The sequence below is a fragment of the Grus americana genome, chromosome 1 (assembly GCF_028858705.1).
Source record: "Grus americana isolate bGruAme1 chromosome 1, bGruAme1.mat, whole genome shotgun sequence".
Taxonomy (NCBI): Eukaryota; Metazoa; Chordata; class Aves; order Gruiformes; family Gruidae; genus Grus; species Grus americana.
The window spans coordinates 44,612,961-44,638,582 of record NC_072852.1 but is presented as its reverse complement, the minus strand read 5'-3'; the positions used below and the strand labels follow the sequence as shown (position 1 = coordinate 44,638,582).

General features: G+C 38.2%; 1 protein-coding gene across 1 annotated transcript in view; it reads left to right on the top strand.

Annotated features, from left to right (window-relative positions):
• The window catches only part of PAWR (pro-apoptotic WT1 regulator), an 85,582-nt gene that overhangs the window by 17,861 nt on the left and 42,099 nt on the right, over nt 1-25,622 (top strand).

The window sequence follows — 25,622 nt, the reverse complement described above, 5'->3', positions numbered from 1 at the left end:
GCTTCATAACTGCCATCATTGATCATTATACTTTACCACAGTAAATAAAGTGAAAAACCAGAAGATTAGAACAGATTAAATTCCCATTGCTGCTAGAATATCAGAACTTTAGTCAATAACCTAACATGAAGAAAACTTATTTTTTTGGTAATGTTTCCTATATTATTTTCTTTTATGTCTTCCATTGGTTTATTTTTATCTTCATTTTCTTTTGGTTTTTTTTGTCTGTTGAATGCATGTTGTATCCGGTGCTCGTACTTGTGTATGAGATTGCTTTTATAGAGCCTTTTGGGTTTCTTCGTAATTCTGAGACTCAGATAAACTTTTTTTGAAGAATCCTAGAAAAAAACCAGACTGGGTTGCAGTAAGCCTGAGTAATAAATGAAAATATTAGATATTAGATAGAAAGATCAGATATTGCTGATATTAGTATTAAAATAATAAATTTAGAACATTAACATTACAAATATAAAAAAGCAGGTAGTTTTTAGTCATCAACACAAAGTAGACAGAGACTAATGAAATATGAGAGGGAGTATCTGACAGGGGAGTCATGAAATGCCTTTGCTAATTAACCTTACATTCATAGGAAAGACTGCCACTTCTCCTCTTCAAATTAAAATCAGTACTCAAATGTCATATTGGGATCTTCTAGTTGATCAAAGCTCAAAATACCTGTTGGTTATTCAATTACATTTGGATGATGCTGAAGGAAAGGCTGATTTTGCATCTGGACACGTCTATAGAAATTGCATAGAAGTGGGAGCTTGTGTACCACCATGGAGAGGTTGCCATAAAGGGTGTTTGCAACAGATGCTGCCTTATATCTGGAATTTAGCCTGGACCATACTTTTATAGCTCTCTTCACATGTACAAACTGTTTGCAAGCCAGCATGCTCTGAACTTCGTAGATGACTGGGTGTAAGAAGCGAGCTTAGAGGGAATGGTACTGGCCTGGGGAACTGAATATGCTGAATGGGATCTGCCAGAGTGGACTGGGTGAGATGGGAAGCAGCCTGTCCAGACAAATAAGCTTGAATTCAGGGGTAGGTCACAGATGTTTGTGCATGGAGATAGCCACCCGACTCTGAAATCAGCTCCACATCTAGGCTTGAACTAAAATAAGTGCAGCTGATTTGATTTGGAGGGCTTTGGCTTTGAATCAGCTATGGGTACAAGGAAGGGCATGTTTTCTTTGTGATAGGCAGACCTTCCAAAGAAGACTTTAAATAATATGTTGTGTCTGCTCCTTTTTTTACATATAGAGGAAGCTTGTTTGAAAACATTTTTTTTTTTCAGTTTACTTGGCTTGTACTTATGGAAATCTTTACCTTAAAATATTTTGCTTTGAGAAAATTACAAATTTTCTAGCTAGTGTTTTCATGAGTTCGCAGCTGCTGGTAGAGGTTGATTTGAGAAGTGCAATTGTAAGTGAAAGTGAAAATTTCCTGAAAACAAAAGAAAGTTTTACTTTAAAGTACGTGATTAAAATTTTAGGTGTCATACATCATGTCTGTAAGAGGACATTCCTTTAATCAGTTGTAGCTGCAGGTTTTATTTAACAAGAAAAATCTCAAAATGGCATGTTCAGTCATGCCTTAACTGTATGACAAATAAAATGCCTGAAGCCGATAGAGATAACAGCAATGGGGACTATCTCCTAGCAGAGAGACACTGGCTCATTAAACAATCATGTTCATCCCTGGTATTCCAACCCTTTCTTTTCTTTCTTCCCTCAGAATTCTGGCACTGCCAGATACTGGCCGTAGTATGCACTAGTAATTAAGAGGAGTAAGGATGTGAAGCCTATATACGCAAACAAGTTAATTTGAGGTAAAAATACATGATATCACTACAACATTTCTCATTGATCGCTGAGAGGATTTAATTCATAGTAATTCTTTTTTCCCAAAATAGAACAACAAAAAAAACCACTTACTGAGGGGAACAAAGAGAGTAACCCATTTAAAGTGCAGCTAGCAAGCTTCTAAAGTCCTTTTTCTTTTTGTGTGTGTATGTAATGAAGGAGAGTGTATTAAAAAAATAAGAATAATTTTTAAGATTCTATTTTAAAGCATATTTCTTAAAGGGGAAAGAGGGCAGGGGGAACTAAATCTGGGTCTTTGCTTGGCTTCGTTCAGCAAATACATACTTTTTTTTTTTTTCAGAGATTGCTTTTTTATTTCTGATTTGTCTCCTAACCTGATCCCCCATTTGTCTAAGTAATTTGTTTCTGACTAATTTTTTTTAATAGCCTCTTAGGTACTGTGTCTACTTCCGTAATCAATGCATGATTTATTGTTGTTCATTCTCTGCCATAGTATCCAATTTAATTAAATGACACTGTTTTCATTAGTATGGTAGCCATTTAATTCTTAAATTCACCATGACTCTTGGGTGTATACTTCTAGGGATTTATTTCCTATTTATTGCTTTAGATCTTCATTCTTAGTATGAGTTTGTAATGTTTATGCAAAACTATGCTTGTAGGGGAATTTTTATTAAATTACCTTTGAAGTTTTAATGGGTTGAGATTTTTAAAGACTGTGTGCTGGGAACTTGAAAAGAAAACAGCCTTTCAGACTGTGAATGCATATTGCATGCCTTGGACTTTTTTCTTTTTTTTTTTTGTCTCCAGGTATGTCTGAGGTAGAGCAAAGGTCAAATGTTAACCATCTCCTCAAGTTACGTTTCAGATTAAGACGACATGAATGTCAGGAATTTGCAGGATTGAGTTTAGTGAGGCCAGTAATGTCAAAGTATTAGTTGAAAATGTGAGGAGGGGAATGTGGCAAGACGGAGGGGGATATTTTGGAGATGTTTAAATGCATTTCAGCCAGAACAGACAATGTGTTACAAGGGATCAGAGAGCTGGTAATGTTGAGATGACAAAGTGTGTGTGGATTTTGTTTTAAAATTAAAAATCAGTTTATTAGTTGCAAAATGGTTTGGTTTTGAACAAAATAAACATTTACTGTTTTTTGTTTATTTTGTTGCTCTTATTTTTGTTCAAATATTTTAACACCTTTGAAAGTACCACATAAATAGGTGGAAGTGTAATCATGGATGGTTAGTTTTTGGTGTTGTTTTTGTTTTTTTTTTTTTAATTGGGAAGCTTTTCAAGAATGTGCTTATTTTCTGCTTAAATGCATTTGCTGCTTATAATTTTAATGGGTTTATAGATGAGTGCTTTTTACTTTCAAGACCAATCCTCTTCAAAAGATGGAACTGTCCCTGAAAGGTGGATTTATTTCTAAGAGCTTCGAAAAAAGCCATTTATCTCCAGAAGACTCTTTTTATTGTTCAGAACATAATCCTGTCCTCTAAATATTTCATCTATTGGTCAGAATGTTTTATACACAGCAGTTGGATTGAATCCCTTGATTTTTAGGGAATATTGGACTTGGAGGTAGCACTATGGCTAAGTCAGTTTTGTTGAAATACGGCTAGATGTCTACTGCTGCCATCAGATGATCCACAAGAACTTGTCAGGAATTCAGTTCACACGGTCATGTTATATTTCAACTTGCTTCTCTGTTGGAGTGACTTAAGTTATTCGTATGTCATCAGCAACAGCACCAAAACCTGCACAAAAGATAACAAGAAGGAACAATTCCCACTCAACTATTTTAAAGTATTCGGAAGGAGAACTACAAAGCAAAGTGGAGACTTTTGTAATTATTTAGTTTTTTAAGCTTTACTTCATGCTACAAGATACTTAAATGTATCTGTAATGAGGCAGAAGGAGTTGGCATTGGCACTTAGCCATTTTGGACATTTGGCAGCTGCCTGGTTAGTCCCCATAAAAAGTCCCTTGATAGTCATCCCTTGATAGTAACTAGTGAGGGGGAAAAGTGTTGTGAAGCTTACACACTGGAAATCACTGTGCTGTACCTGGTGGTAGAGAACTGTAACAGAAATGGGCACATCACTTCCAGATGTTAATGTCTCCTAGGAAGGTTAAGTGCAGTTTGTTTTGAGAACCAAATAAAATTAAAATACACTGAGCTGTGTGCTTTTTTACTTGAGCTTAATTTGAAGGCAGCCTTAATTCCCAAGACAGGCTTTACCAATTTTATTTTATGCTGCTATGATTTGGCCAAAGATTTTCATTATTTTTGTCTTTGGTTCCTAATTTTGATAAAATATTTATTTGCAGTTAATTTCTGTCATAGATCTGCCTTTGTCAGTACACGCATTGCTTACTGTAGCTATTGACTGCAGGTTTATTTGTTTTTATCAAACAGCCCTTTCCTAAGTGAGGCATTTGGGAAAATCATCTTGATAAGTTACTTTATGATGAAAATGCAGTTGGCCTAATGTGCCTTGTTGTACACCAAATCATTGTGAAAAGTAAGTTAGCTTAATGGTGGTAGGTGCCTTTTGGACTTCACTAAACAATGTTTTGTAGACATCCAAATCCAGTTTATGAAATTTTGTAGTATTGTTGTATTATCTTTATTTGTATCACCTTTCCTCAGGAGTCCCGCTCAGGAACTTAGGAAAGCAGTGTTTCAAAATCAGGGCAAAAGATGGGTGTGAAATCATTATTACTGTAGGTCGTTCAGTCATGGATCTAGGTCTTTTTCATGTGTACTGGAAATACAACTGGACTCATACATCCACTCTGCCTTTTCAAATGGCCTTCATTGGGCTTATTTCAGTGCCACGCAAAACAAATAGTTAAAGCCTGCACCCCCGTCTCCCTTGGCTTCTCACTAAGATCATGCAGCTGTATGCAAGCGATAGGATTTGTGGAGTATCTATGTGAAAAGCATGCATGTTGTCTCTTATCTTTAGAAGATGAGCAAGGTTGCCAGGTATATGGGTTGATAACTTCTTTCTTTATTGAGAAAGTAGTGGTAAAAGTAATCTTTTGTGGTTGATTTTCCTCTACAGCTTTTAACCCATGAGTCCCATTTCTTCTTTTCCTTAAATCTGAGAAAGCTGCTGCTCTCAGTAGTAATAAAACTCTTACAAATTCCATGATGGAAGGCCAAGAAAAGAGCAGCGCCAATTAATATTCGACAGAAGGAAATGTAATGTAAGTGAATGCATCGCCAGAAACCAGCAGAAAACAGTTCATGCAAAGGAGAGAGATTTCTGAGTTTGTCAGCTTTGATCTGATTTCAGTGAACCATCAGATCATGAATCTATTGGAACCTGATCTTCATTGGATTTGGTGCATTCAGAACTCCTTGCTCAATGTACAGTCTTTGTCATGTGGTGTGTGATGTGAGTTGTGACTTGATTGGGTAAGGCAGCTCGCTTTTTGGAGGTGGGTAAATTACTTAGCAAATGTTACAGGAAGAAGTATACATCTGTCCAGGTAAAGTGTGTGCATTTTAAACAGTCCCTCTTTCTCCATTCTCCTAATGAATACTAGCATATCAGTTGGCTGTTTCAAAACCAGAAACCTTGGCTTTTAAAAGCTATTGCTTTGCATATTTTAGGAGAATTTTTCTACACATTCTTCTTTACAAATGCATCTGATTACTTGTTTACTTGGATTTTTTTGCCAAAGTGCTTCTGCATGGTTTTTTTGGATGCATCTTTGGATTTGTGCCTGAATCCTTCTTTGCACAGAGCTTTGAATTACAGAATGTTTTGCCTGAATCACCTTAGCAAGGAAGTGTTAATCTCAGCTGTTGCCCAAATGTAAACAAAAACGAAAGCCAAGTGGACCCTGAGATTTCCAATTTTGGGGGGGGAAGTGGGAGACAGGGCATGAAAAAGAAATCAAACAATCCCGCTGGCTCTGTAAATGCATAGAAATATTGGTTGAAGGAGGCCTTCGGAAGTCCCAGAGCAGTACTTTCAGCAGCCCTGGATCAGGTCATCCATGGCTTTGTCTTGCTGAGGCTTGAAAACCTCTAAGGATGGAGGTTCCACTGTCTCCTGAGTAGCCTGACCCAGTGCTGTACTGCTCTCTCACTGAAATGTTCCTAGTGTCCAGTTGATGCATTTCGTGCCCTTTGGTATTTCATCTGCTACTTCCAAGAGGAGCCTGGCTTCATCATCTTCGTAACTAAGCTTCAAATAGTTCTAGGTTGCTATTAAATTGCTTGACTTCCTCTTCAGCAGACTAAAGCTCTTCTTCATGTGCTTTTGCTCTATAGACCCTCTCTAGTTTCTTTTCTGCTTGTTCCCTTGGTTCCCTCATTTCAGAAATTACTCTGATTTTGTACTTTAATCATATTTTAGTATGAGTAAGGGAAGTATAAGGCATTATTTATTATTTTTGTTGGTTCTCCTTGCCCTTGTCAGTGAGCAGCAGCAGATCTGAGGAAAGTTTCTTTTTGTTGGTTCTCCTTGCTGGAGTTACCAGTCATCAGAAGGGTATCAGAGAGAGTGTGGTTAGGGGTTTTTTTTAAAGAAAAAGAAGCAAAGAAAATCACATTGAGCCACCGATAATTCTTTCTCAGAAGCTAGTTAAAGTTTACATTTTTTCTCAGATCCTTTTCTTTCCAGATGTTTCAGGAGCCTAGGGTGCTTAATAATTCAACTGTTCTTTCAACGATGGAATCAAGATGGATCCAGAAAGGATATGTCCAATACAGTAATTCTAAGTAGGAAATATTTTTTTAGGTTGTTCCTCATTCTTTAAACTGAAGCATTTTAATTGCTAACAGAACCAAAAGTATTTCTAGTAACAAAAATAGTCAGTGTTTATTTGGATAGATATGTGTTCACATATTTCTAGTATTTTAAAGAATTCTGCTATTGCTTGCAGCAGCCATCTAGGAGACTCATAATCTTGGCAAATTATGGAATGCACACACAAATATATCTGCTCTACAGTTATAGATAGCCGAAGTTTAAATTTGAATGTGAAAACAGCATTAAATGTTTATTCTGACCAATAAGAAAAATATCATAGCTTTTCAAGTCCATCCCAATATCTTAATCATTCTGATAGTGTTTGTTTTGATAAAAGTTATTAGCTGCCTTTGTGCTGATAAGAAAAAATACTTACTCTCCAGTATTTTAAGAAGAATATTTGTTCTTTCTTAAAAATTTTAAGAAATGTTAAGAGATAGAATGCACTTGGGGGTTTTTAACAGGATGGTTTCGGAAGTTGAATGATGCTACTGTTTGTGAAGCATCACTTAGCTTGGTGTTTTCAGGAATGGTGTTTTATTTCCTTGGTTTCCTTTCAGAAAGTCAAATTCTCAATTATGTGTCCAAAGAAATATTTTTTTTTTTTAAGCTTTCCTTAGTGGACAATATGAATCCTCAAATACGTACTTTCTGGTGGTGAAGTTCTTCTTTGTTCCTGGGTTGAAAATAAGGTCCATCCTTTGATTTTGATTTGACTCTTTAGTCATACTGATATTAAACTTATACTTGGACAATAGAAAAATGAAATCTGCACTTGCTTTGTAATCAGAATGCTGTGGAATGGCTTGTTTGTGAATAAAGTGCTTTATGTAGTTGTGAAGCCCAAAAGCAATTTGGGGAAAGTTCAAAGTAATTTTGTCATCCTAATGCTTGTCAATGTTCTATTTTTATTTATCAGTAAAGCATGTGCTAGGGAACAAGAGCTGGCTATTGAGATGCCTAAAAGTGTTTTTCTTTGACAGTTTGAGGGAATTTCTCAAGGAGCATACTAGGTTGGCTCTGTCTTCCAGTAGTGAATAAATGTGACATCTGTAATGTAAAATTTGCAAAAGGGATAAGGCTCAATAGTGTTCAATAATAATGTTAGAACAGTCATAAAATCCATTTGATTTTATGGTCTCCTTCTCAAATAAGGCTAAATAAGATGTTTTTCCCCGTCCCCTCAGCTCCTTTTCTTTCTTGTGTGTAAGAAGAGTTGTTTGATTTTATTTTTATTTTTTTTTTACTATTTTGCTATTAAACTAAAGGTCGTGTGAGAATCCCCAGGAATCAGCCATTTTCCAAGAACGTGACTCCTGAAAGATGGCCTGTTCTAACATACTGCTTCTGCAGCCATGGTGTGCTGCATGTCAGAGTAAATTAGAGCACAGCTTATTCATTCCCCCGCTACATCACAGGAGTTGGATTTTGAATACCCATTACTCTTTATTCTTCAGACTTCATTAATAGTTTCGGACCACGAGTAAAGTTCTAGGTCACTGGCCCTTTCCCCGTTAGTGTTAATGGAGCCCTTTTTAAGTCTACTGGAATGTGAAGAATGAAGTTTTACTTCCTTTTTTGGGAACTCCTAATTTTTGCCAGTTGTATGATTACTTCAAGCTTCTGCATTGCTTTAAGCAATAAAAGAGTATCACTAATTTATTTACTATGAATAATTAGAATTTACAACACAAAGAAATGACATTTAAGCCTTAGCATTTCAAGAAACTAATTATCATGTAGATGAAGATTCCCTAGAAGATGGGAACTGAATGCTGAGAAGATTTAATGAGACTGCTTTAAGTTTCTTTTTTATGTTAAGACCTGTTTTTATTCTGATGCCTTACTGATAGGCTGAGGAAAAAATCAGATTGGAATGAACGAATAAATTATTTTAAGAAAAGCATGTCTCAAATTCTATTTTAAAAAATCAGGAATGGCATTTGAAATATAGATGTACAATTCTGGTCCTTAATGTAAAATGATCTTTTCACATTGTCAGTTTAAAACTAGCAGCTTCAACTTCAAATATTGTAGGATTTTACAAAATTAGATTCCATAGTAGTTTTGAGAACTACAAACAGGTTTAATTTCGTTTAGAAACAGTATTGCAATAAGTATTTTTCACTTACCAAACCCCCCCCGACATTATCTTATTAAAACAGACTTTGCATGTCGATGGTTGTGTTTTCAAGGAAAAAGATCAGGAGGAATGAGAATGTTCTCTTTTTTTTGTGCATGTGTGACTGTATCCAAGTTACTATCCGTAACCCAGGTTTTGTTCTGCAGCAAACTAATTTAAATCCTCCTAGGAATGCACAGTACCCTTGCCAAAGCGTTTCGCAGAGCAGTTGAAAGCTGTGTTTCAAAATAGGCACTCTTTACAAATACTTCAATTAAAATTTTGTCTTTATGAATAGAGTATAATAGTGCATGTGCTTTGTGGCAAATAGAGGTAAATGTTTAGTCTGCACTGTTGAGTAACTGAAAGCTCAGCATGGTTAGCTTTGCCAGTAGTGCAGCTCAGGGGAGGGTGGCATTTGAAGAAAACCACAAATTAAAGCACTGTAGGAGTGTAATAAATAAAACAAACTGTTGGATTGATTAAAAAGAAAAACAAAAAATTACAATTCTTGTCTCTTTTTAAAAGATTATAAATAAGTAATGTGTCAAAGCCAGTGTAGTCGGATAAATCCCCGGTGTTTCCAACACTTGGCTCCACACACAGATAGATGGTTCAGCCAGTGGCTTTCAGATCGTTCCTCTGGAAGTGCACAGCAGCATCTGTTCCTGAGAACTGTGACCACTACAGATGGGGTTGGACCTGTCTCACTCCCAGTAGAAGCTGCATTCATCTGCCAGAGAAATCTGCAAGAGCCCGACTCCTTTAGACTTGGGTTATCGTCAGCCATCAGCTATGATGTCGTCAGTATTGGGTTTTGTGCCTCTTGCTTGCCTTTCTCACTTAAGGTAGAGTTACTGATAGTGTGTACACTGTTTTGTTTCAGACAGGCGGTTTGGATACTTTAAATGAATCCTTTCAATTCATTTCAATGTGGTAGCACAGCCGTGGCTAAGTGCTACGTTTCATTTGGAGGATCCCATCTCACTTAAATGTGCCATTTTTTCCTCAAACAATTATTTTGCCTTTGTGTTAGATTGGTATTATTTTGTTACATTGAAGAGTGCTTGCCATTAGGAATATGTGTTTAAGAAATATTTCTGTTTTCTGCCTGGTGGAAACACAAGTAAGTATTCATGTCAAAAGAGGATTTTCCGGGGAGTTAGTTCATCTCCAGTAAGGATAAACATTTGGAAATGAGCATGTCCAGATAACTTGCACTCAGAGCAGTTGACCAAAGTAGTCTCTCGTCCAGTAATACTGATTTCTAAGAAACCTTGGAATACTGGATAAGTTTTCAGAGAATTTGCATATAAAATTATGATTATAATTTTAAAAAGCAAATCCAGGAGCATAAATCTAGATCAGCAGATACTAGCTAGAGAGATGGCAGTTCCAGCTAAATTAGAGGGAGATGTATTTTATTTAATTCTCTTGACTAAAGAACAGGCAGTGTAATTTAGCAGATCTTTTTTCCCTAGGATTTTAATTGGATCTTTGAGACCTTCATCACAGAAGTCTATTGTAGTCTTCTTGTGAATAGCTTGTGCTAATAGGAGGGCAGAGGTTGTAAGAAAGGTAGTAATTTTCACTAAATAGGCAGGGAAAATGGGTATGGATCACAGTTTCTTCAGTAGATACAACAGACTAGTAGTAATTGTAGTTAATAGTATGGTGCAGACAATTGGATAAGGTCAAGAAGGGAAAAACGTAATTTAAGAACTGATACACTGTGCTTTAAAAAAAAAAAAAAAAGAAAAAGTCTGTACATTGAAATGACGTAAGAGCAGTTGTCATTCAGGGAAACACTCCAACCACCCCAGCATCCTTTCTTGGCAGGGATGAGTGGGAACGTGTGAGAGCAAAGCAGGTGTAGAACAAACTTTTTCATAGAATCATAGAATGGTTTGAGTTGGAAAGGACCTCAAAGATCATCTAGTTTCACCCCCCCTGCCATGGGCATGGACACCCTCCACTAGACCCGGCTGCCCAAAGCCCCATCCAGCCTGGCCTTAAATGCTTCCAGGGAGGGGGCATCCACAGCTTCCCTGGGCAACCTGTTCCAGTACCTCACCACTCTAATGGTAAAGAATTTCTTTCTAATATCTGATCTAAATCGACCCTCCTTCAGCTTAAACCCATTACCCCTTGTCCTGTCACTACACTCCCTGATAAACAGTCCCTCTCCCTCTTTCCTGTAGGTCCCTTCAGGTACTGGTAAGCCGCAATTAGGTCTCCCCGGAGCCTTCTCTTCTCCAGGCTGAACAACCCCAACTCTCTCAGCCTGTCCTCACAGGAGAGGTGCTCCAGCCCTCTGATCAGCTTTGTGGCCCTCCTCTGGACTCTCTCCAACAGCTCCATGTCTCTCCTGTACTGGGGCCCCCAGAGCTGGACGCAGTACTCCAGGTGGGGTCTCACAAGAGCAGAGTAGAGGGGCAGGATCATCTCCCTCGACCTGCTGGTCACACCTCTTTTGATGCAGCCCAGGATATGTTTGGCTTTCTGGGCTGCAAGCGCACACTGCTGGCTCATGTTGAGCTTCTCATCAATCAGCACCCGCAAGTCCTTCTCCTCAGGGCTGCTTTCAATCCATTCCTCGCTCAGCCTGTAGCTGTGCTTGGGATTGCGCCGACCCACGTGCAGGACCTTGCACTTGGCCTTGTTGAACTTCATGCGGTTTGCATGGGCCCACCTCTCCAGCCCGTCAGGGTCCCTCTGGATGGCATCCCTTCCCTCCAGCATGTTGACTGCACCACACAGCTTGGTGTCGTTGGCAAACTTGCTGAGGGTGCACTTGATCCCACTGTCCATGTCGCTGACAAACATGTTGAGCAGTGCCGGTCCCAGTACCGACCCCTGAGGAATGCCACTCGTCACTGATCTTTACTTGGACATTGAGCCGTTGACCACAACTTTCTGAGTGTGACCATCCAGCCAATTCCTTATCCACCGAGTGGTCCATCCATTGAATCCATGTCTCTCCAACTTAGAGACAAAGATGTCATGTGGGACAGTGTCAAATGCAATTTGGCATTTTTCAATTTCTTTCCTCTTTTTTTTTTTTTTTTTTTTTTTTTTTAATACTGTTACCTTCCCAGATTAGAGCAACATTCTAGTCAGGGAGTTCTTGATGTGTGTGCCCATCCATGTGTTCTGATGAAGAGCCAAGAGTGCTGCAGTCTCCCGTACATACTGGATAGTGCGACAGCAGGATTGCCTTGCTCCTTATGCTTGCTTCTCCCAGTTTGCTGTGCAACTGCAGTTGGTTTATGTAGGATGTATGCATGAAGGTTGGGGGGGAGAAATATGTCCTTGTGCAGTTTGTTATCCTTATTTGTTATATGTGTTGCCACTGAAACTTTTCCTGCATGGAGTATACTGTTATAAAATCCTAGAAAATAGGGCTACAGGGGACCTTGAAGAATCACCTCGTTTGTCATCTTGTCCCAACAGGACCCTTGTACCTGTGTTACCCCTGACATTTATCTGACACTGATGTGTTTTAAGATCTCCAGTGATGAAGATGGCTTTTCTAGGCAGACTACTCTATGCCCTTTTTTCTCTGTGTGTGGCTTTTTGTTTGTTGGTTTTTTGTGTAATGTATTTGTTATTTTTGCAACAAAATCTTATCAGGTTCAATGAGATGCATAAGTGAATCTGTCTGCATCCTGTTTGCAAGGTGATTTTTTGCTGTCACTGACCCAATAAGTTGTTTATAATGTTAACTGGACTTCGGGAAGAAATCCTTTCTTACAGTATTTCCCGTCAGTGGTGAATGACTGTGAAAGCCTTTGTGGGTGTTTGATATGACAATACATAGATGTACTTATGTCTCTACACATTTTAAAAACAGTTTGCAAACAGAAACCATAAGTTGAAAAGCAGCTACAGAAGATAGTCAGAGCCTTTTATTATCCCAACTCCAGTTACTCCGTAACATGCAAGTAAAGATAGCCAAATGTTAACCTAGCTGTTTCACATTTTCAGATTTACAGCCAGAAAAGATCCTAGGCCAGACTTACATTTCAGGCATAAACTACTACAGCTTAATTAACAATGCCTTCTTTTTATCTTATTACAAATCCATGTCAGAAGTACAATAATTGAAAAAAAAAATCATGGAATTGTCAATGGAGCTTTAATTGTTTTCAGAAAAAGGAGTTCCATTTCAAAAAATGTGGAAAATTTTACTTAAAGCAGTAGTAATAGCTGTGTTACAGTCTTTGTGGTCTTGATTTCAATGGGTGTTTCTCCCTAAAATTACTTGCATATGTTAGCAGAAAAAATCACTAATGTGAGGAATGCTATATGTACAAAGTATACGTATTTTAATGACATTTTTGCATATCTATGCCAAGAGAGAGGGTAATTTGATACAAATTTCACAAGGAGTTAGGCCAGGTCTAGTGGTTCCTGTCCTTGTGCTGTCCCTTTTGTTGTGTGTGGACACCTGTTTTTATAATAGGCAGGTCTGAAAATAACATTTTTGGGTTTTGATGAATTAATTTACAGCGGCATCAGTTCCTGTACAGGTGAACCTTGTGCCAGGACAGAAGAACGGGCAGTTCCAGGCTCCAGGGTGAGCAGATGAGGCTGGGCTGTTTTGACCAGTCTGTCAGTATTTCTGAGTTCATGCTGTTTGTGGTGCAAAGGCAAGGTTAACAAGTCCACCTTGCCTTGTGTCTCCATCCTGCTCATTTATGTTGCAGTTTTCTTTCAGTTACAGTGGCCCAGCTGTGCGTGGAGCTGAGATGTAAAAAGGAGCGCGTTAATCCACTGTCCTTGACTCCAGATGGGCTTTTTTACCCCTATAACATGGGGCTATGCCGTGATGTGGCGTGTTGGTAAAACTTCTAGTGGTTGGATGGATGAGCTCTGCAGCTCTGTAGTAGTCCTCTTGTTGCTACTTAAAGTAATAGCAGCCGTGCAGATTACAAGGGGAAGACTGTTCTGTAGCCCATACAGCCTGCATGTTAAAGTCACCTTGGCCATGCATCAGAACTCTGAAATCTGAATCAATAGTTTGTTTCCCCTTAAAAATAGATCGTGTTTACTGTTATCAGGGAGACTATTTATATCCCAAAGTAGTTAATAACGTTCCACATTAGTACGTGCTTTAGATGAATACTTCAGTATTTCTCTGGTTTGAATTGCTGAGAGTTTAACCTTTTCCATGTCCAGGCTGCATTGCTTTTACCTGACTTGCCTGTGCCAACCCTGGCACTCATTTGATCCTGTAGTTAGCCAGACCAAGGTGTACAAAAGACTATTCACTTTTTATAGGGTTAGCTTTCTGCTAGTAAGTTACCCTGACGTGGCTTGCCAGTATCAGGGGAGGTGATGAGTGGACTGGCAGATGCCCGTGGGCAGGAGCAGGAAAGAGGGAGAGTTGGAGTACAGTGAATAGGCACAGGCTAATTTAAGCTGATGTGGAGCCTCAGCCCTTGTCCATCACATTGTTAAATTTGTTAGGAATCTTGGGGGGAGGGAGAACAGTCTTGTTTTCTTGGCTGGGAGAAGCAATTGCAGGGGGGCATGTGAAAATAAAAAATAGGAAATAAAAATAAAATCAAAGCAATGCAGAGTTATTTCAGTGTCCAAATAAAGTTTGGCTCAACTTTAGGGTGAAGGTTCAGTTCTGATTCTATCTGGAGTAGTTTCCTTTCTTTAAATTGTCTAGTGTCCTTGTGCAGTTAGTCATAGATATGCAGAGATTTTTTTTTTTTAACTTTTTTTTATAGCGTTTGAGAGACTTTCGGATTCCTTACTCTTCCAAATCTACAGATGAGAATCATGTGGCAGTGAAGGGGAAAGGTTTTAAATTGTTCTTGAGCCAAAAGTAATCTATATATATAGCTTTTTACTAATTTTTGTACCTTTTAGTGCAGGTGCTAAAAGGTTAATAACTAGCCTATCACTTCTGTTGTATCAAGAGGGGATTTTTGGTAACCTAAAGCAATGTTAATTTCCATTTAAGGAAGAATGTCTGCAGGAGCCAGTGGTATTTACTAACTGCGCCTGTGAAAACATTCCTTTTCACCCTCAGATGCTCACTCAGCCTTCTGTTTTCCAAGTGACATTATTGCAGGGTTTAGCTTGTAGTCTGAGAAATTAAAAGCACGTCTTAATAACATGAACAGCACAATCTTCAGTCTCCTCCTTGGATGCTTTCTCCCTTGCATTCCCTGGCTTGGATTGGAGTGCAAGTGTAGCAGTAGCTGGGGGATTTATTTTGTTCTTGGATTTCCCCCCCTCCCGTTTACAACACAAAGTCCCCTCGTGGAGCATCATTTTATCTTTGAATGGTTTAGGGGTGTTTTTTTGTCATTAAGATTCTTAAAAACAGATTTTTTTTTTTCCCCCTTGATTCAAAGTATCATTTGGCTGTGACAGGTTATTGCACGAGATGAATTGAGCTCTGAATCCCATCTCCAGTGTTGTCAGCTCATGCTAATTCCTCTCCTTGTCCTCTCCACTGCAGGCTTGAACACATGAATGGCTCAGGGCTGCTCCATGGTAACGGTGTGAATGCTCCTACCCTGTGGTACCTACAGGATATGTAAAATTGTTTACCTTTCTTTCACTGGGGGATGGTAAAGCTTGAGTTACCTTGTGTTTACCACAGTTTGGTCTACAGAAAACACATGTAAACAGTTACCATGGAGAAGATGATGCATGTTAATTTGTGTATCAGTCTTAACCTTAAACTCATGTGCTTGTTACATTCAATAGAAAATGGGGGGGAGGGGAGTCGTGGCCCCTTTATCCTGTGCCTCAGCAAGGGAGACCCTTGCCAGGGCAGGACCAAGCAATGCACGGGTCTGGAGCACGGGGCAGATCCATATCAGCATATAACAAAGTTTCCTGAGCATCTTTAATGGGTATATTTCGGAGTACTTCACAAAAGAGGACTATACCCTTCATTCCTATCTTACAGTTGAGAAACACATGTTATAGTTGATGTTTTGAATCAAGAAAACAGATGCCGTATAAGTTGAAATCTTATAATTTGCTTGAGCTGTCTGGCCTGAAAAGGTGAATCTGTTGACATGCAAAGAACTTCTTGGTTGCTGAAGACCAGGCTAAGACTTACGCTATATTGCATGCAAGTAACTGTATAGCTAATATAATGTATAATATTATAGCTATATAATATAATAGCTATCAATATCAGTAACTCAACAATTAAAAACACAGTTAATGGAAAATTGCCTTTTTTGTACACGTTTTCTGCACTTGTGAATATAAGCTTTTGTTTATCCAGCATTTTCCCTGCTTTATTGATTCCTGCTTTATTCTGGTTTAATTTGCTGTAGAAATACCATAGCTCTCTTATGCAATGAGTTACAATAATGCAATGAGTGCAAGGTTCCAGTGAGTGCAGTTGTTTTGAACTAACTGTGTGATGTGACTCATTCCTCCCATTAAGATCTTATGCCATATTTCCTCACACCTAGGTTGATTTGGTTTTGTGTCTATGCATGTTCTTTGTTCTGAGGTCACCATATGGAGATGCTATGTTGTACTTGAACCTGCTGGTACTGTTTTGTGGGCTTATTGTCTATCTGCATGCTCCCATCCTGAAGTTCTATTTTCCCTTTTCTTTTGGAAGAAGAGTATGTCCAGCTCTGGCTTAGATCTGGTAATCAAAATGTAAAGATTTTGGGTGAGTGCTGCAGGGGAAATTAGGCAGATCACTCTGACAGTGACAGAAAGACCACAAGAAAAGTATAATGTGTAGTTTTGCTTCCCAGACCGATTGAAACAGATGTGTTCTTTGCTTGCTTGCTTCTTTTTGCTGCTGTAATCTCAGTTTACTTGCGTAGCTCCCTCTCACCAGGCATCAGCTGCATGTTCTTTCTATGATCCTTTCCCACAGCTCTTTCTGTCTCCCACGCTTTCTCCTCCTCACTCGTAAGTCATTCCTATAGTTCCCTCATTTCCTCACGGAGCCTTTGAATGGGAAGAGCCTAACACCTGCTGAGCTGGTTCAGGGCTGTATACAGCGCTGACTGCTCAGGTGGAAGGGTAGCTGGCCTGCTTTGTCTAGCCCTTGAATTACTGTGGCAGCTAATCTGCATCTTTCACTTTTAGCAAACTTAATTTAAAAAAAATAATTGTGCAACTTCCATATCTTTACAATATTAACCTATTATTATTTATTACTATCTGGACCCCCTCCCTTCTGTTGCTAGTCACTTCAAAAAAATACGGGGACAAAAGACCTGTGATTTCTAAGCGCAGTTTCCATAGGAAGCAGGGGTACGAATGCTGGTGATGGAAGACTTTTATGCTGTTAGGACATGGGATTTCGCTATGAGAACTAGGACTAGATTTGCATCAGGAGCCTCGGACCTTGATAAAAAAATAAATTGTTGGCAAGGCCCCTGAGGAGGAGGTCTTCCTTCCAAATGCAGAGCTAAAGGGTGATACCAGAAGTCCAGATTGGGAAACAGCTTCATAACATTGTTGCTGGGATTAACTTGTAGGTATAAAGTGTTCTCCCAAGAAATAGTTAGAATATTGACTGCAGCAGCAACTTTAAACTTTTTTGATCTTCTCTGGGTATTGCCATCCTAGCAGACTTCGGCACTACAGATGTGCTTTGTCTGCATGGCTTCAATCAGTACTGTCTTTCTATTCCTGACATCAGTTCTGAGGGCTTCAAAAGTGCTTAGTTATTGCCTTGAAAGTCAAATTCAACAGTTAGTGTCCAGATACATGCCTATCCTGTTTAATGTGCTTTCTCAGTACTTTCTCTCCCTTTCTACCCCACAGCTGAGTGTCGAGTCCTCCTATCTCTTTAGGTAGAACAGCTGTTTGTATTAGAACTCAAAAAGAAACAGCTGGGAGAGCAGAAAACCTGGTTGATATTTTTGTTTTCCTACGAATTCAGAAGATCCCACTCCCAAATGAGAAATGCAGTACAACTCTCAAAAAACCATTGTGCCGAAGTTTTCTTTTTCCCTTGGAATTGGTTCTGAGTCTATTGTCGTGGCTTGTCTGTGCTCCCTTGGTTGTCAGCAGCCTCTTTGGCTTTGTTTAGTTTGACCAATCCCACACTCACTGTGTGTAAACACTGAAGGAGATTCAGTTGGGTAGAAAAAGAAAAATGACAATTAGCTTGTAAAGTAAGAAAGCACAAACCTGTGAAGGCACTGTACTTCATTTTTAAAAAGCCACTTTAAATGCAACTCGATATTCAGACAATATAAATTGCTGCAAACTGCATGCTTCAGAGGATAGGATAGTTAGAAATACAGTACCCTGATTAACCTGTTTGATCTCCTTTCAGAACATTCCTCAAATACTGATCTCATCTTTATTTCTTTTTAGAAGTACCGCAGATGTACTAGGGAAGAAAACAGGAATTAGATGCCTTCTGTATTACATGGTCACATTAAAAGTAACACTTCTGTTTTGAAAATAGTGTGCTAATTTTCTCCAGGATTTGTTTCTCTCATTGCTCTTTCGGCTTTAAAGAGAAGGGTGCTCTTTATCTACATGACAATACATATTTCTCTCTTTTGGAGCATTGTTTCTATTTGCTTAGTTTGGCATAAGTACATGGCAATGAAAGTTAAAATGATGGTGGTTACAGGCATTTTAACTCCATTATCTAACTGTTCTTTGAGTGGCTTTTGTTCAGCCATTGTTCCCGGTGGGTAAACTGCTCCCATTTCAGGCAGTTTACACTGTCTCCGATACCAATGTCTCCAAGAATCCTATCGAATACAGGAGCAAGTTTTATAGGAAAAACAATGTAGGTAGGCATTGAGTCTGTAGACGCCTGTTTTCTGTACATCCAGGAAGAGTTTTCTTTTCAGTTCTTGCAACCTGCTGTTGTTGTTTCCTAACATGTATGACATGATGCAAATTGAGAAATATTTCTTCTGTGAATGGTACAAGTATCCTCAACATTTCTCTTTCTTCCTCATGGCTGAAGCAGGTGAACTTTGTTTTGCCAGGTTTCTTCTGCTCAGCCACTGGTCTGTGATCATCATATTAGGTAGGATGCATCGTTTCAGAATGTTAATTAGGAGATTAAGGAGATGGGTGTGGTGACTGACTCCACTTTGCAACAAAAATACAATTGTTTTTGTGTCTGTGTGTTATTTTTGGGAACATTTCTGTAACTTTTAGATTTGTATGTTCAATGCTATTAGTGATTTCTGTGTACAGAATGTAGTCTTCATTAAGTCTATACCAGATGTAAACCATCAGCAGAAGAGGGAAAAGATGCGTTGTCACTAGCAAAATTTGATTAGAACACATAGAGGTAAGAAGAGCAGTAAGCAACATTTCAAAAAGGAGGAGGATGTTTAATTTCACTCTTGTAGCATATAGAGCTGTGCTGTATCCGAAGTCTGGGCCCTGTAGTTCTGCAAGTCAGGTGGGCTGGAACTGCCTGGGGATCATACCAGCAGCAAGAGGATTTGGCTGCTTTTCTCTTAGCCCCTTTGTTTGCTGTTGGTTTTTGTTTTCTTTTTAAGAGCAGGGCATTGGTACTTCTTTTGGATGAGTTGTTATTATAGTCATATAATAATTTCCCCATGGAACAGTCAACAGTTTGACTTCTTTGTGTAAAGATCTTCAGTCAATTCTGCTGCATTTTACTCTGTGACTTTAACATTAATATCACATACTACACAGTTAAATTTAGCATTTCCACCAATCATCTTTGACAAGCCTTGTGATAAAGGATTTTTTGGCGATTAGTTTAAGTTAAACATTTGACTTTTGAACTCATTCTTGTGGTATGTTTGAAGACAGTGGTGGCCAAACAGCGTATTTTGCTGAATAACAAACTGCAAACATAACTGCTTTTTGTTATTATAATTGAGGGATAATTGACATTCTGGTGTTGATGTAGTTGATGTTTTACTTAAAGCTTTAAAAGAATTCAAAATACTTTGTTATTTTGCTCTAATACAGACAAACCAGTGTGGTGGTTTTGGGTTTTTTTCCCGAAACATTTCTAAGTGGATTTTAAAATTTACCCTGTTGAAATAAAGAATGCAAATTGTATTTGCTCTGTACAAAGTGGGCACTTCTAAGTTCTCATTTTAAGTGAGAAAAGGATAGACTTCAAGCAAAATGTAAATGTGATATATAATCATGAATACTATGAATTCTGTAGAGCAAGATGTGCATCTCATTGATCTCTAAGTGACACTTGTCATTTTGGTTTGCTTTGTTGGCAGCTTGGTCAAGGATGAGCGTGTCCTGTGGCTGCAGTCAGCTGTGCTCTGGCCCACCTGCTGGTCCCTGACTCATTGCTGCATTCGTCTGTCTTTTGATCTTGGATACCAAAGATTCCTGTCTTTATTCTTTTTCTGGGTTAAAAATCCATGCTTGTGATCATACTAATTGTTGATATTGGACCCCGCTCCATTTGGATACGTCGGTTTTTAGAAGTGCGGAAAGATCATTCAGATAAAGTGTTCGAGTTCAGTATCCTTTTTTGGACTCTCTTAATGTGAGAATTAAGGTCAGGTATTCTTGAAAAAATAAAATCTTTTACTGGGTAATCCATATCCATAAAACTCTTTGTAGGTTTTAGATAGTTCCTGTGAATAACATTAGCTCTTTTCACCTCTGTAAGGATGTTTTTCAACTTGTAAAGAAAAGCAAGCGAGACCAGATGAAAGGCTTGTGTAGTGAAAAAGATGCAATTTTTCCAATTCTACTGTTGTTCAAATAAAATATTATATTACTGTAAACCCATTTTACTTAAATATTTTGGGTGCTGCCTGGACATGGTAATAACAGTGTGTTTAAAAATTATGATTGAAAACTGTTTCTGAAGCAGAAATGTAATAGAATCTCAGATCATTGAGGTTTGGGATTTTTGCTTGTTTTGTGCTGTGCCTTTTGGGGTGATGACAGAAAGGTTTGGTACTGTGCAAAGAGGTAGGAAGATGGTATTTAGCAGATATCAGAGCTGTGTGTGGTAAATAGAGGAAGCTTTGGTTCTCAGTGCTGCACTGCGAAGAGTGATTATAAAAAAATGATGTGTAAAATAGTTGTCTTTTATTTGCAGTTAACTTTTCCGGGCTTTTCTGAATAGTCAGCCAAGGGATAAATGATGTTGATTCCCAAAATGCACTTTGTGGTAGTTAATTGCTTCATCACATTTTTTTCAGAGTGAGAAAGAATTCTTATATCTTGTCTTGTATTTCTACTGTGGAAATTTTTAGGAAATGTGTAGATTTAATAGAAACATTTGCACTTTTCCAGCACCTTGATATGAAGTTGTGATAGTGTACTTTGACCTTCTACTAAACATGGAAAAGGTCGTTGTAGTAAAATTGATTTTTTTTTTTTTAAAAATAATTAATTGTTCAAAGTCATTTTTGAGCAATGGGAGGAAGCCTAGATTTGTTTCTTCTAGATTTTTAGCATGGTTAAGAAGCTAAAGAAAAGTCAAGATAACCGATGATGCTTGTGTTGTCGAGATTCTATTTATTGCCCAAATGTGATGTTGAACACAGGGTTTTACTGAAAGTACATATCTGCTTGCACATCTTGCAGTACTGGTTAAATATCTTATTATCTCAAGTACTCATTGTTTTCAAAAAGCTGATGTAGTGCAACCATCCCTGGAGCTCTGCAAAATAAATAGTTTGAATGGGCTCCCATCTGGTTCAGGCAAAATCAGCTGGGCTAATTAAAACTGCTGAAACTAACCTGACTGACTTTTCATGACGTGAACTGGGAAGCTCTCAGATATGTGCTCAGCCAGCAGAACTGCAAGGCAAAAGCAAGTTGGTGCAGGAAGGGGGATGGGGATAGCGACATTTTGACTCAGCACCATTTTTTGTGGCAGGAGTAACTTGGGTGCGCTCAGAAACTGGTCTTCTGCATGTAGGAATACGGCTTGTTTTTATGGAAAAGACAGTCCTTCCCCAAGTGTCGTTTTTTTCTTACCAATGCGCATATGTTTTTAGGAAGAAACCAGTGAATCATTAGAAATGTTCTTTGTACGATGTCTCTTTAAACCACAGGCTGGTGGTGCACTGGAATTTGGGGGTATCTTTGTGGCTGTTTCCTTCATCAGTCTGATTCTTTTGAAAGCATCTTATTCGGCTTGTATTTTCCATACTAGAGGTTTACAGAAAAATGTTTATACTACAGCTTCAAACATGTACTGAAATGCTAGAAAACCTAAAGAATTTCTGTGGATTCCTTATATTAAGATCAGATGTGGGAATGTCACATTGAATATCTGCTATACAAAACTCAGATGACTTTAATGGAAAATAAGAATCTGAAATGGTATGTGCCTAGCAGCAAAATAAAAAAGTAGGGGGAAGGGAATGGACAGAGAGAATTATATAATGGGCCAGAATTACACCTCAGTGGTTACAAGTCCATTTCTCTGTTGTGCTGACAGCAAAAGTAATTACTGCATTTATGTCTTTTTCAATGACATGAAACTATTTTTTAAAGCAAAGTGGAGTATTTGAGAGAAGCCTGCAATGCAAGCAATGCAGCAATCCATCTGATTGAAATGTCCTGTGGGCTGAGGCAGTTTCAGCTGCAGGGCAGTTTGAACAAAAATGGTTTTTAAAGTGTGTAACAACATTTTGGACATTTTAAATTTTTCAATAATAATTAATCTATCAACTGAAACTTAGCTTTTATTGATTTTTATTACTCTAAAAGCTAGCTTAGAATATAAATAGCATTATTAGCAATCTAACTGAAGTTGATGCAGAAGTGCATAAGCAGGGTATTGAATGTAAAGTATTATTTTGCATAAGAAAGCTTATTTCATCGTGAGTCAAAAAAATTGGATTTCCTTATTAAGACTAGTGGTTATTGAAACAAAACAATAACTTTAGTAAAAAGCAGTAAAATGTTAAAATTCCATAGTTATCATGTTGACTTGTGCTCAGCAGGCATTTCATGGACGTTGTTTAAATTAGTGTGCATGTATGTGTGTGTCTGTATGTTTGGAAGGGGAAGGTAACCTTTGTGTTTGGGAAACCACAGAAGGTCCTTGACAGTGACCAGTAATCTGCTTTAGGGCAGGAAGCCATTGGCAACCCTAGCCAAATGTGCCACACCAGCTGCAAATGGTGAGGATCAACCTGTCCATGACTCTTCTACTTCATAGGATCATAGAATGTTTTGGGTTGGAAGGGACCTCAAAGATCGTCTAGTTCCAACCCCCCTGCCATGGGCAGGGACACCCTCCACTAGACCACATTGCCCAAAGCCCCATCCAACCTGGCCTTGAACACTTCCAGGGATGGGGCCTCCACAAACTCTCTGGGCAACCTCTTCCAGTGCCTCACCACTCTCACAGTGAAGAATTTCCTCCTCATATCTAATCTAAATCCACCCTCCTTCAGTTTAAAACCATTACCCCATGTCCTATCACTGCATGCTCATCTGTAACAAGTAATAAAACCCTCACTTCTTCTGTGGTTCCCACCACTGAAACTGGCATGGGCCCCAGCTGGTGCAGGGCCTGCTCCAGTGAAGGGAGCTGCAGTGGGAGCAGCCCCAGTAGCCTTTAAAGCAGAGGTTATGTGCTCTAAATTAGATTTGTATGAACTGTTTAGCTAACTGTTCAGTGCTTGGGAAGAAAGCCTTTAACTTTGGAAGTATGAATTATTTGGGGGTGTTGAATACCTTTTGATGGTATGGATTAGCAGTGTTTTGTGATCTTGGACCTCCCTGAGAAGAAGGGAAGAGGTGGGAATGGACATCCCTGGCAAATCCTAACTGAAAATGCTTAGTTTAAAATTTTGTGGCTGGAAATGTTGTCTCAGATGATGGCATTCTGTTCCTATCCAAAACTGCTAAGAGAATAGTTAGTAGCAGGTGATACTGTATCGAGAGAGAGAAGAACATTCTTTCTCACAGATGTAATTGTATTCAGAGAAAAATATTTCTGTGGAATGCTGATGGTCTCTGGAAAGCTTATGAGAAGCATGTATCTGAAGGAGAGAATTTGTAAAGAAAGGAGCACTTGTCTACTTAATCGTTACAAAGACTTTTTTACCTACTGTATTGCAATTTGAGTTTTATGCTTATCCTTAAGGTTATTCTTAAAAATGCAAAGCTTTTTTTGCGATGTGTCAAGATTACTCGTCTCTTCTGTCTCCAGTTGCTTTTCTCCTACACTTACTAGAGGCTGCTCTTCCAAAATCCTGTTAAACTATCTCTTTCCTTTGAGTTTATCTGGGATCTTCATTCTCTTACATGAACAACTTGGAGGCTGGAAGAACAGCCCGAAAGTTTTCCTGTTTTTCTAACACAGTATCATTCTTAATCTACATGATGTGAGTCTTAGTTTACGTGAGACCTTCTGTGAGCCTCGTAGTTCTTTCTGAACAAGACTGGTTTTGTAAGAGCTGAATATCACTCCATTTCTTGTTGTCATAGTGGCTCATTATTTCTTATATTGTCACTTCAGAATGGGTTATGGGTTTATTAATGGGATAAATTAGGATACAGACTTAAGTTTTTTGTTACCAAAATTTTTAAGATTTACAGTTTCTAAAAGATAGAGGTATTGATTTAAAGATCATCTCCTAGAATGTGTCATGACAGCGTTTTTTGCATGCAGTTAAAAACAGACCTGAGAGAACCAAATTAAATATTTTTGTATTTATAATTATTTTATTTTAAAAGACCACTTTTTGAAAATGTTTTTGAATGTATAATGATTTAGCTGTAATAGTCTTTTAAGCATGCCTTTTCTTAATGATAGAAGTAGACAGGTCTACAGCAGTTGCATTACAATGTTGGTGGAATTGCAGTGGGATTCTGCCATGAGTGCTACTGTAGAGAATTTAAATGGCCTTTATTCTGGTTCATTTCTGTTCACTGTATTATGTTCACTTTTGGAAACATACACCTTTCTAGTTTGTCAGTTTTTAAGCACTTCTATCACCATGGTGTTTGCTTTGGAGCAGCCAAAGTTAGTTTTTTATATGCTAGTGCAATTTTCAGTTAGTAAATAATACTGGTTTTCTTTTTAAAAAATACTACATTCCAGCATTCTCATTATATGCTTTTGACTAGTTCTGTGTCTTTTGGATAAGGTGATGTCAGAGATCGTCAGTGTCAGCCTCAGAATAGTATTTTGGGGTTTGTGTATTAGAAACTTCCATTGAAATAATTTGACATTCATCTTTGTTCTCATGTAGTCCTGTTCTGTTTCTCAAGCTATTGCTCATTCACCTAGAAGCTTTTTCTGATGTCTCAGAATGGTTAGTTCCCTGTGGTTTTGTACCTAGGTCTCACACACCTCTTGTTTTAATGCAGAGTGCTGGCAAACAGCTTATGAAGTTATGGTTGATTTTTTTTTTTTTTTTTTGAGCTTTATGTCTGCTTCAAGTTGGCGATCTAAACATGAGATTGTGTTTTTTGCTTTATGTAAATGTGTACGTGATAAACTAATAGACCGATGTAGATGTAGCTGGTTGAGTCCTCACATTTCTACCCTGGCCTCAGCGTGGCTTTGAGCTAGAACAGAGGCAGTGTTACTGATGATGATGCGTGGCTTTGAGCTAGAACAGAGACAGTGTTACTGATGATGATGATGATAATAATATTGTTATTATTATTCCTGTCTCTTACCTGTCAGAAGTCAGTGCTTTAGAAACTTAATCCTTTATGAATCAAATGTTTCAGTAAATCTAGTATGAAACATTTGTGATGAAAAGCCAAAATGTTAGTGTAAATTGTTAGTAATTAATGAGGGTCCAACTGATTTAAAAATGGCTTATTTTCTATAGAAAACTTGCAAAGACAAAACCTAAAACAAGGAAAGCAAAATTAAGATGGGTGATTCAGACTGACACTTTAGTCTCAGCAGATATCACTGTGACAAAAAAGGTCAGCTATTGAGTGAAGAATACAATTAACTCTTTTTTTTTTT